The sequence below is a fragment of the Leopardus geoffroyi genome, chromosome E1 (genome assembly GCF_018350155.1).
Source record: "Leopardus geoffroyi isolate Oge1 chromosome E1, O.geoffroyi_Oge1_pat1.0, whole genome shotgun sequence".
NCBI lineage: Eukaryota > Metazoa > Chordata > Mammalia > Carnivora > Felidae > Leopardus > Leopardus geoffroyi.
In genome coordinates, this window is record NC_059330.1 from 58,751,983 (window position 1) to 58,763,222 (window position 11,240).

Genomic DNA, 11,240 nt, shown 5'->3' on the forward strand with positions numbered 1-11,240 from the left:
GATAAGAATGTGAGCGGAGGTAGGGAGAGGGGAGGCTGTGGGTGTTTTCTGCAACCTTGGGACACCATTTGACTTTTAAAACTATCTGCTTGTCCTACACCTTGATTCCTTGATTTGTTTCAAGTTATTTTAGTTTCTCAAAAATAAACATTGGGGTACCTGTACAGGAAGGTCTCGCCAATTCGTGCAAGTCCCGTATGTGGCTCGTATAAATGAGTAGAACATCTGAACGGTGTGAATTTGAAATAAATACTGCTCTTTTTCTTTTCAGCTTCACACAGTAGGTAATCCAGAGCAGGCTAACAGTTTTGCCGAGGGGATAAGCAAGGGCAAGAAACAAAGACGGAATGGTGGGAGTGTCGAGCTTGCAAAGAACTCCCAGGTTCCTGACCCAGAGCACTTCCTGTACAGACTTGTAAACAGCCCCAGAGGTGTCGTGCGAGCCCACATCTGTGGGTCCTAACCAGCACAGCCAGGACTCCCACCCAGGACGTGTTCTCTGTGTAGCCAGAGCACCTGAGCCCCTCAGGACCACTGTCCGAAGACTGTGCCCAGTGACAAGAGTCTTCCAGAACAATGGCCTGGCATGAGGACAGAGTGGAGGGAGAGGAAACAAAGGCACTGGGAAAATTCGTTCCATACATGCCTACAACCCTTGAGAGGGGCATCATGGACTCTGACATGTCTAGAAGGCTCACCCCAGGGGCATCCAGGTGGCTCAGTTGGTTGAGCGTCCAACTCCATATCAGCTCAGGTCAAGATCTGAAGCTTGTAGGATCGAGCCCCACATCCAGCTCTGCACTGAGTGTGAAGTCTGGCTGAGACTCTCTCTCCCTCTCTCTCTCTCCCTCTGCCCCTCTCCACTTGCTCGTGTATGCGCTCTCTCTCTCTCTCCGTCTCTCTCTCTCTTAATAAATAAATAAACATTAAAAAAATAAAAGGCTCATTCCATGTGCCTAAACTTTTTGTGAAAAAATTGGAAACTTTACAGATCTAACCCCAAAGTCTTTGGCTCAGATTGGAGCTCAAATAAACGTGGGCATGGCCACCCCACCCCAGGCACAAGCCCCTCCCTGTGTGGAAACAGGTTCATCCCAGTGCACGAGCTCCAGCCATAACTAAATGCCCCAATTTTCAAATAAAAGGCACTGGACTCAGACATGGAGTAGAATTTTGTCCTGCAGAGCACTTTGTTGTTTAGTGACACCTATTTAAAACATCTGAGGACACCTCTTTTCCAGGGGGCTTCAGGGCCCATTTAAAAGCCACAACAGGAATGCGGGCCTCATGGCTTTATCAGCAACCTCTGCCTACCCACCTCTCTCTGAAGCAACATGATGTAGATAATGCTTCCTGGCTGTTTGCACACAGCAGGCCTACCTCCAAGGACTGATCTGACTCCGTAGAAGGTCCATAAAACAAAGAATGAGCTGTAGAATCCAAGTGGGATTCTGAACCAGAAGTTCTAAGACGATTTTGACCATGGCGTCAGCAGGGGCCTGAGTGCTCAGCTTCCCAGCCAGGCCGCCATCAGGAAATGCTCAGCACACACGTCAAGTGTTGGCCCTGCTGAGGCTGCTCAGCACCTGGTGCTGGCCCCAGGACTGGAGGCCAAGCCCTGTGCCTCGACCAGAATGAGGAAGGTGAGGTCGTGTCCCCGCAGCAGGCAAGGGGACAGAAGGGTAGCTGCGGCCCTGGAGACCGACTCCAGGCTCATGGCCCCACTCCTCATCTCCCCAGCCAGCTGACCTTGGGACCCAGCGCCCAGGGCAGTAACCGTGTACCCACCCCCAGGAGTGACTAGCAGATATGATGAAGCAACGTATAAAAACCCCAGGGAAGTCTGAAACAGGCCCGTGCCAGGGGGCTGGGGGAGCTGGGAGAAGAGGGAGGCTGCTCAGATAGGTAGGTGCCAGCCTAAGAAGCAAGGGGACTTACAATGAGGCGGGTCTTGGGCGCCACAGGACAAGCACAGCTTGGCATCCACCACCAGAATTGTAGAAGTTTATGGAGAGGCCATAACTGAGTTCGGTCACATCCACTGTCCAGAAGGTCTCAGCTACACCTTCCTCTCAGGGCCGCGTCCTTGCAGACGGCTCGCAGTGGGAACAGCAGGACAGTGGATGGAACATACGTTCCAAGCTCAGGGGACAGGAGGAGCCTCTGATTGTCCAGGGCCAGCTTGTGGGCCAACCAGTGGTCACATCCTCTCTTGACCTCCAACAGACAGGCCATGCTTTTGTTTCAGAAATGCTCACCTGTGGTGCAAAGTGCCACCCCAGACCCGCTGAGCCTTTCACGAAATGTAGACACATTGCGGTATCTTCCTAAAACCCAGACAAGCTTGAATCCCAAAACCCACCTAGTCCTAAGGGCCCAAGGCCCTAGTTAAAGAAATGTAGATTCGTATTATGTTACATCCCAGAACAAAGAACCTCCTAGAACCCAGAAAGGAATGATAATTCCAAGATTAGTAGTTATCCAAAGGAAGGAGAGATTAGTTACTGGGAAGGTCCTTGAGGTGGGCATCCTATCCCTGGGGTGGGGGCCTTCCCTACCCTCCACAGGCAGCGGGCAGTGTTCTCGTTACCGGTTGTGGAGACATACGCTGACCGTGTGCCAGGCACGACTGCTGCCTGATTTCAACTTTGCAACGATCCCAGAGGTGCGAGGAGCCCACGGGGAAAGTCAGGCTCAAAGAGGTGAAGTGTCTGGCCCACAGCCACACAAGGAAGACGGGACAACCCAATGTGTTCCCTCGGCTCTATGCTCCCCAGGCCCTTTGCACCGTATCCTGCACAGATCTGCCCAGCCGGCCCCCTTGGTCCTGTTCCACCTGCCCCTACCATGCCGACCACAGCCTCCTCCAGCACCAGGCCAGCCCCTTGGCCCCTGCAGGGGTTCCCTGTCATCTGCCCAGCCGCCTTTCCCAACCCACTTGTAAAGTAGCATCCATGCATGCACACGTGCACCCACGTGTGCCCACAGGCACCCCAGCACACTCAGGGCCCTGGACCCGTCCACTGTCTCTCCAGGGCTCTGGCCACCAGCAGATACGTTATACTTTCGGTGGTTGTCTCACTAGGACGCGTGTGCCAGGAAGGGAGGGCACACTCCCAAGGAGGTGGGTTACCGACCCTGGGGCAGGTGGGGCCAGGGGCTGGAGAGCGTGACGGTGCGCACTACGGACACCCAGATTCAAGCAGCCGCTTCCGAGCCACAGCGGCAGAGCTGACCAGGTGCAGCAGAGGCCGCCTGGCCCATGGAGCTGAAATTACTTACCATCTGGCCTCTTCTAGAAAATGTGCGCCAGCCCCCCATTTTGCGCAGCTGCTGGTGCAGCAAGTGCCAACGTGACGGTCGTCAGAAATGAAGGGGCAGCTGAAGTGGAGTATTACTTGACCGTAACAAGGAAGGGAGCACTGACACCGGCCCGACACGGATGAACCCGGAGGACGCGAGACCCAGTCTAAGAAGCCAGTCTCAAAAGGCCACGTGCTATACGACGCCATGTATGTGAAACGCCCAGAACAGGGAAACCGGTAGACAAAGCAGATCGGCGGTGGCCGGAGGCTGGGGGAATGGGGCGATGATACCCTTCACCGTCAACGTTCTGAAACTCACCGGAGCGATGCTGGCACCACCCGCGAGTACACCAAAACCACTGAATTGTGCACTTGCCACAGGTGACTTGTGTGAGTGGGAATCACATCTCAGTGAAGGCGTTTTTTACATGTGAAGGGACCCCAGGAATTCAGAAAACAGAGCCCCGCTGGGTTTCCTCCAGCCTGAGATGACCGTCTGGGTGTCCCCAGCCGGGTCTCGGGTTCAGGAGGGAGAGCTCCAGGCCGTGCACTCGGCAAGAGTCATGCTGTGCGGAGGAACCCCGACCCGCCTACCGGCCCAGGCTCAGCTTCTGGCGTGTGATTTCCAGTGGCGATCTGGACAGACGGGTACAACGTTGCCTGCAGATGCGCTATGCCTGTATTGACACAGAACCGCCAACATTAAAGCCACAGCTCACTGCCCACGGTGCCACGTCCTGGTGGACCGATAGAATGTGAGCTTGCAGGGCAGAGACTGCCATCTTCCAGACTGGGGAGACAAACCTGTTGCTCTTAGAGACAGGTGCTCCCGGGAACCATGGGTTCTCATCACCCCACGTCACGTTTAGGAGAAAGGTGAAGACACCTCTCAGTTTCATCAGCGAGTCCTGGAAGGGAAGATCCATGGAGCATGATTCAGCTGCAGACACAAGGAGCCGGTCTCATGAAGAAACTAAAAGAAGGTTCTGGAACTGTCAGGTGGTCAAGGCCTGCCCGGACCTGAACTGCTTCCCTCAAAGCAGGGTCTCTGTCAGCACTGCTCACGTCCACTCTCTCCCTGCCTGACCCCATCCAGCCCCAGGTCCCATCGGCCCATGCCCTGCACCTATCGCCATCAGACCCGCGCCCACACCTATCTCATCCCTGCTTCCAGAACACCCCAAACTAAGGCAGCTTTGTAACAGAGCAGTCCGCAAGTGCTTTCTGTAAAAGGTCGGCGTAAACATGTCAGGCACTGTGGGCCAGTGGCCTCTGGTTCGTTGATTCCACTTCTAGAAGGCAGCCATTGGCAAGAGGTAAACTAATGAGCACAGCTGGGTTCCATAAAGCTTTGAGGACAAAAACAGCCCACGGCTGTTTGTCAACACCTGTTCTGGCTTGCCCATCCCCCCTGTCCTATTCCAGGCAGAGGGTCACCTTTGCCAAAGGCAACTCTGATCATCACACCCAACCCTTAGCTGCCCCCGTCCCTGGGGATGTGCTTCCTGCCTTTCACACGTCTTCATGCCTGGCGGTCTCTCCAGCTGCTCCCCACTCTTGTGTCCAACACCCAGCCATCCGTCCGGTGTCAGCTAGAGGTCCCCTCTGCAGAGACGGGGCCCCTGACACCTCGTGAGGGCACAGCCCCCCTCACCTGCTTCCTAGCTCCCCCCACTATGCCCACCACAACAGTGCTGCGGCTGGGGGGCCCCCTCTGCCTCACCTGGTGCAACAGCAGGAGGGGGTCTGCCTCGCCCCCACTGTCCCCCCAGTGCCTGGCACAGAACGGGAACTCCGTAAGCACGCGGTGAATTAAGGCATCACCTTAATAGAAGGATAATGGATAGAAGGATAAGAGAATCCCAGGTCCCCGTTTGAAAATGATGCAGTACCTGTTGGTGAGGAGGAGGATGGGAGGAGGGTGGGAGGGCACGGGGAGCACATGCACAGAGCCCTGGAAACCTCTGACCTGGTTCCCGGCAGTCTGTTCTAGGAGCTCGGGGGTGGGGGTGGGGGGCAGACCGTAGGGGGTCTCTAAACCGGCAAGCACCCCTGTCCCCACCCCACATACTCAGCACTCTCAGCGCTCGGGCCACACATACCCACTCTGGCTAGATTCCAGAAGCCCATAGAGAATAGACCTGGACCCCGAGCGCCCACAGCATTCTGCCGGCGTGGATGGCTTTGGGGTCACCAGAAAAACCAGCCTTGCCCCTTGAGGAAAGAACATGGGGTTGCTGTGAGACCCGCGTCTGGTGAGCGATCAGAATGGCTGCTTCCCGGAGGGTTCCGGGGGCTCTGTTGGGAGGACACCAAGGGGCACATCTCGGTGGGGCCCCTGGTGTCTCTCAGGACACAGGTGGTTTCTTCTGGACAGACTCCCCCAAGACCACATGAGCTCACAATTCCGAGGAGGGGGGGAAAGGGGTGAGAACATTTTGTCCTCCTGTGAAAATAACAGACGAGACCCTTACGTTTCACTGGCCCCGACCCAGGCAGCGCAGGGGACGGACTTACTTCGCTCATGAGTTTTTCCTCAGCTGAGAAGCTACTGCCAAAAGGAAGGAGTCACGGAACTCATTACAGACAGGGGAGGTCTTAGAAGGGAGGCCGGAGTCTCTCCCTTCTCTGCTTCCTGACTCACACGTGCACGGTGATACACCCGCTCGGCCAGCTCTTGGCCTCGGATGAAAACCGGAAGGAGAGGGAAGCGTTCCCAGCACCCACAGGACCCCGGATCCTGCACGGAGCAGGGAGGTCACCTCGGGGCGGCCAACCGCGGGTCGGTGGCTTTTGAACAGCGGTCGTCCGGCTCACTTCTCCCAGCAGCCCCGGGGAAATGCTGGACTACGGGGGTGGGGTTGTTAATTTAGGTCAAACCCACATAAAATTAACTATTTTGAAGTGTACCCTTCGGCGGCACTTAGCGCACTCACGGTGCTGTGCAGACAGCACCTCTGTGTCACTCCGGAACCTTCTCATCACCCCCAGAAGGAGGCCCGACCCCTCTAGGGGCCGTTCCCTCCCCACCTCCCCAATCCCTGGCAACAGGGCTCTGCTCTCTGTCCCCACGCATCCGCCTGTTCTGGACATCTCACGGAACTGCAGTCACACCCCACGTGTCCCGTTGTGTCTGTTCTCTCTCGGAGCACGTTTCCAGGTCCGTCCCTGCCGTAGGATGTTGTCAGGGCTTCGTTCCTTTTCATGGTGGAAGAGTACAGGCTCCCTCTTTCTCACCCTGCAGCTGCAGCTTTTTAAAACATCAGGGCAAAGCAAGAAAGGACAGCGTGCACGGGGTCACCCACAGCCGCCCTCACACCTTCCGTCTCCCCAAAGGAGCAGGAGGAGTGAGAGGCAGCCTGGAGGGCAGGGCTGGTGAGGGGCAGGAGGGGGCGGGAGGCCTGGTGGCTGGGAGGCTGGGAGGGTGGGTGCGAGGGGCACCGGAGGCACGTCCCCACCGCGCGCTGACCTTCACGCCCGTGGCCCAGAGCAGGACACACTGCCAGACGCTCAGTGGCCTCCCGGCCAAAACACTTGGGTCTTGCTCAGCCAGGGAAGCCAGAAACCCCACGGCCCTGGCCCTGGTCCTGGTCCCAGCCTGCGCGGGGCTCTGATCCTTTCTCGCAAGAATGGGTGAGTCAGGCGAGACCGGGGCCTCCGAACCCGGGGAGAAATGAGAAGGTGTGGGAACTTGATCGAGAAACAGCACATTCCTTCCCACACACCCCTCTGCTCGTTCAATGTTTCAATGTCCCAATCACGGGTGGAGGCCCCCACCCGGCAGAATCGTGGGTATTTCCATGGCATCTGCCAGGTGGCGCACGCATAGCAAAATATCACTCTCCCTGGTCGTTATTTCTAGACGTAGGTGTTTCTTAGACCCGCCAGCACACCGTGCGAGTTAACACATTCAAAAAGAAGCACATTTAATAGCCAAAAGGTAGAAACAACCCATATTATCTATCAGTCAGGGAACACGGAGAGCGCAATGGAATCGTATTTGCACGTAAAGGAAGGAAGTTCTGATACCTGCTCCCTCATGGCTAAACCTTGTCAACATGACGCTCAGTGGAAGAACCCAGTCACAGAAGCCCAATGGGTGGGTCCGTGGAGAAAGACTGGCGGTTCCGGGAGAAGAGAGGAGTGGGGGAGACCCGCTCATGGGGCTTAGGCAGCCACAGTGGAACCACGAGTAGGGGTGCTTGCACAATATTGTGAAGGCACTAAATGCCACTGAGTCGTGTGCTTTAAAATGGTTCATTTGAAGGGCTCAGTCGGTTGAAAGTCTAGCTCTTGGTTTCGGCTCAGGTCATGATCTCACAGTCGTGGGACTGAGCCCCGCCTCAGGCTCCTTGCTGAACACAGAGCTGGCTGGAGATTCTCTCTCTCTCTCTCTCTCTCTCTCTCTCCCTTTGCCCCTCTCCCCCATTGTGCTCTCTCCCTCTCTCTCTCTAAAATAAAATTAAATTAGGGGCACCTGGGTGGCTCAGTTGGTTAAGCGTCCAACTTCGGCTCCAGTCATGATCTCACGATTCATGAGTTCAAGCTGGGCTCTGTGCTGACAGCTCGGAGCCTGGGGCCTGCTTCGGACTCTGTCTCCCTCTCTCTGTTTGTCCCTCCCCTGCTCATGCTCTGTGTGTCTCTCTCTCTCAAAAATAAACATTTCTAAAACTTTTAAATAAGTAAAAAAAATATTTTTTTTAATTTTAATCTCAAAAAGATAAAATTAAATGGTTCATTTTACGTTGTAAGAACTTCTCTTCAACAAAAAAAGCACATACAACAATGCCTCGTTTTTTAAAATATCTTGATCATTATATTTTAATACTATAACCCTTGGAAATTTCTTTCATGGATTTAAGACTATTTCTCTGAGAGGGATCTGCTGGCTTCACCAGATGCCAAAGGGCTTTGGTACAGAAGGATTAGAACCCCCTGGACTGGAGCTCTCCCTGGCCTGCTGTTCCTACTATTCTTACCTGGACAGGTACTGCCCCCTGCCCCTCCCAGGTGGCACCGTGTGAAAAGCCCTTGCTTGCCTTTCATCACCACTTGGTCTTCTGCTCAGTACAAAGGCTCTGCAATCTCCAGAGTCATCTCTAAAAATGCAGGTGTCCCAGGAAAGGTGAAACTCAGCAGTGTCAGCAGGGTGAATCTGCAGACAGGTGAGACTGGGCCGGGACACGGGTAGAAGACGGAGCTGGAGGGCACCGAAGCAGCACAACATGAAAGGGGAGGCAGACAGGGGACCCAAGGATTCACAGGCTGCCCTGCTGTGACCTCCAGGTGCGCCCAGGGCCAGTCGCCCAACAGGGAACATCACATCACTCTGCACCGCCCGGGGTGGGGACACAGTGCCCCGGCACCTCTCCCTGAGCCCAGCCAGCGATGAGCCTTCCTCCACGCCACTCCCAGCTGAAGGCGCAGCAGCCCCACCACTGAATGCAGATGCTAGCCGAGCAAACTTGACTCGAGGCTTCAAGTCCCCTGTCTGCTTCCCGCTCTCCTGCATCTGCAATCCGAGGGAGTGGTACCTGCCGACCCTCCACCATGCACCATGCTAGGTGGCCCGTAGGCAAGGATTTCACGTGGTCCTTCCCACAAGCCTGCGCCATAGGCACTGTTACGGATGGAGAAACTACAGATCACAGAGGGGCTTGAACCCGAGACCTGCACTCTCTCCTGCATCCCCCTCCTCCCCTGAGAGCATCACCCCTGTCTCCAGAGTCCTCTTGATACTGAATCATGCTCTGGGCCTAGACATGCAGCTGTAAACAGGAGTGCTTGTTGTAGACAAAGAGACAGAAAGGAAACCTACAGACAAGAAATTCCACAAGGTAATCTCAGGCTGCAGTAAATGCTATCCAAGTCAAGACCGTCTCTGCTCCGCCGCAGGCACAAGTAAACCCTGAAAGCTCAGAGTTTAACCGAAAGATCGTTTCTCACCTACAATCAGCGTGGCCCCTCTCTGCGACTCTCCTCCCATCGGGGACTCCAGGATCCAGGCTCCTTACGTCCTGGGCTCTTCAGCTAACAGAGGTGGTCGCCTCGGTCACTGTAGAAGAGGAATAGAGAGTGTGGGCCATCCCACAAGAGGTTCTGTGGCAAGGTCTGGAGGTGGCGTGTGTCACTTCTGTCCACAACCCACGGGCCCCAACCTAACTGCCAGGGAGGTGGGAAGAGAAGGTCTCCCGCGAAATCCAGGAAGATGCAAGCGAAATGGAATCAGGTGAGTATTGGACGTCGTACCACAAGAAGAGTAAAGGAAACAAACAGAATGATGGAACAGGAAGTGGCCGGGACGAGGGGCCCATTTTAGGTAGACAGATCAGGGGAGTGACTTTAGGGGGTGCTTTGAGGGGGCCGGGCAGGAGACAGCAAATGATTTGGTGCCAGAAAGCACCGGGCACGTTCAAGGGACATAAATGAGAAGGGCAGGGGTGAGCAAGTTTGGCCACACAAGCCAGGTTGGGTGGGGAGCCCCGGTACACATCAGAGTCACCTGAACCCCTCGGAAGCCTCCTGTTACCTGCACCCCCGGCTCCCCAGGGACCCCGACCTAGTTATTCTGGCCTGGAGCCAGGCCTTAATTTGTTATTGCTTTTTTCTTTAAGAAAATAACACCTATGTCCCAAAGTGCACAAATCAGAAGTGTGGGCTCAATGAATAGTCACAAAGTGGACCATCCATCCATGTACCCATCACTGAGGCCAAGAAGTAGAATATCACAGGGGCACCTGGGTGGCTCAGTCGGTTAAGCATTTGACTCTTGATTTCAGCTCAGGTCATGATCTCACACTTCGTGAGATGGAGCCCCATTTTGGGCTCTGTGCTGACAGCGTGGAACCCGCTTGCGATTCTCTCTCTCCCTCTCCCTCTGCCCCTGTCCTGCTCTTTCTCTCTCTTGAGATAAATAAGTAAACTTTAAAAAAAAGAAAGAGAATATCACAGACCCACAGGTGGCCCCCCCTTCTCCCCTGCCCTTCTTCATTCCCAAAATTCATTCCACAAATAAATACCATTGTGTCTGGCCTGATCCCAAAGTCTGAGTGGAATAGTACAGTCTATCCCCAATTTTGTGCCTGAATCCTTTCCTGCCACATTATTTTTGTGAGGTTCACTGAGTGTAGAAACTCTGTTATGTATCCCGTTGTATGAATGCACCACAGTTTTATTCAGCCACACTCCTGTCGAAAGACATTTGGGTTCCTTCTCATCTGGAGCTATGAAAGATGATGGTGCCGTGCCCACTCTTGGTGTGTGTGTCTTGGTGCACGTGTGCGTGGATTTCCACCAATCGGTGTCTGGGGGCGGAGCCATGGGGCCCCGGGGCCGCCATATGTTCAGCTTCAGCAGATCCTGTTGAACAGTTTTCCAAAGCAGCTGTTCCTACTCACGCCTCTACCAGCAACGTGTGAAGGTTGCCATCGTCCTCTGTCTTCACCAGCCCCTGGGGTCAACAATTTACTCATTTTAGTCACCCTGGTGGGTCATAGTGGCATCTCAGTTTGCATTTCCCTGACGCCTAGTAAGGCACTTCGTGAAGTACCTGTTCAAGTCTCTTACCCGGGTTTCTAAGACCCCCTTTTTTAAGTCCTATCTATTGCAATGTCTTCTCCTGCTTCGTGTTTGCCTTTCCACTCTCTTAACGGTGACCTTTGGTGAACAGACCCCTTTAGTTTTAATATAACCCCATCTGTCCATCTTTTCCTTTGTATCATGAAAATATTCCAAATTTTCTTCTATATCATCTTCTAGAAGGTAGAATTGATTTCCATGTATGGTGTGAGGTAGGGATCATGCTTCCTGTTTTTTCAGGTGGCTATCCAATTGACCCAGCACCGTTTGTAGCCAAGGTCATCCGTGCCACATCTGCAGCAGGGCCACCTTTGTCTTCTATCATGTGTTGTTTGCCCATATGTGCTGGGCCTGTTT

General features: G+C 54.4%; 1 long non-coding RNA gene across 1 annotated transcript; it reads right to left on the reverse strand.

Annotated features, from left to right (window-relative positions):
* Positions 1-3,496: 3,496 nt before the first annotated feature.
* On the reverse strand, positions 3,497-7,688 carry LOC123604697. The gene is made up of 3 exons (XR_006715438.1): positions 5,029-7,688; positions 4,110-4,213; positions 3,497-3,982 (listed from the first exon to the last, which is right to left on the reverse strand). It is a non-coding gene; the product is annotated as an uncharacterized LOC123604697 (long non-coding RNA).
* Positions 7,689-11,240: the final 3,552 nt, after the last annotated feature.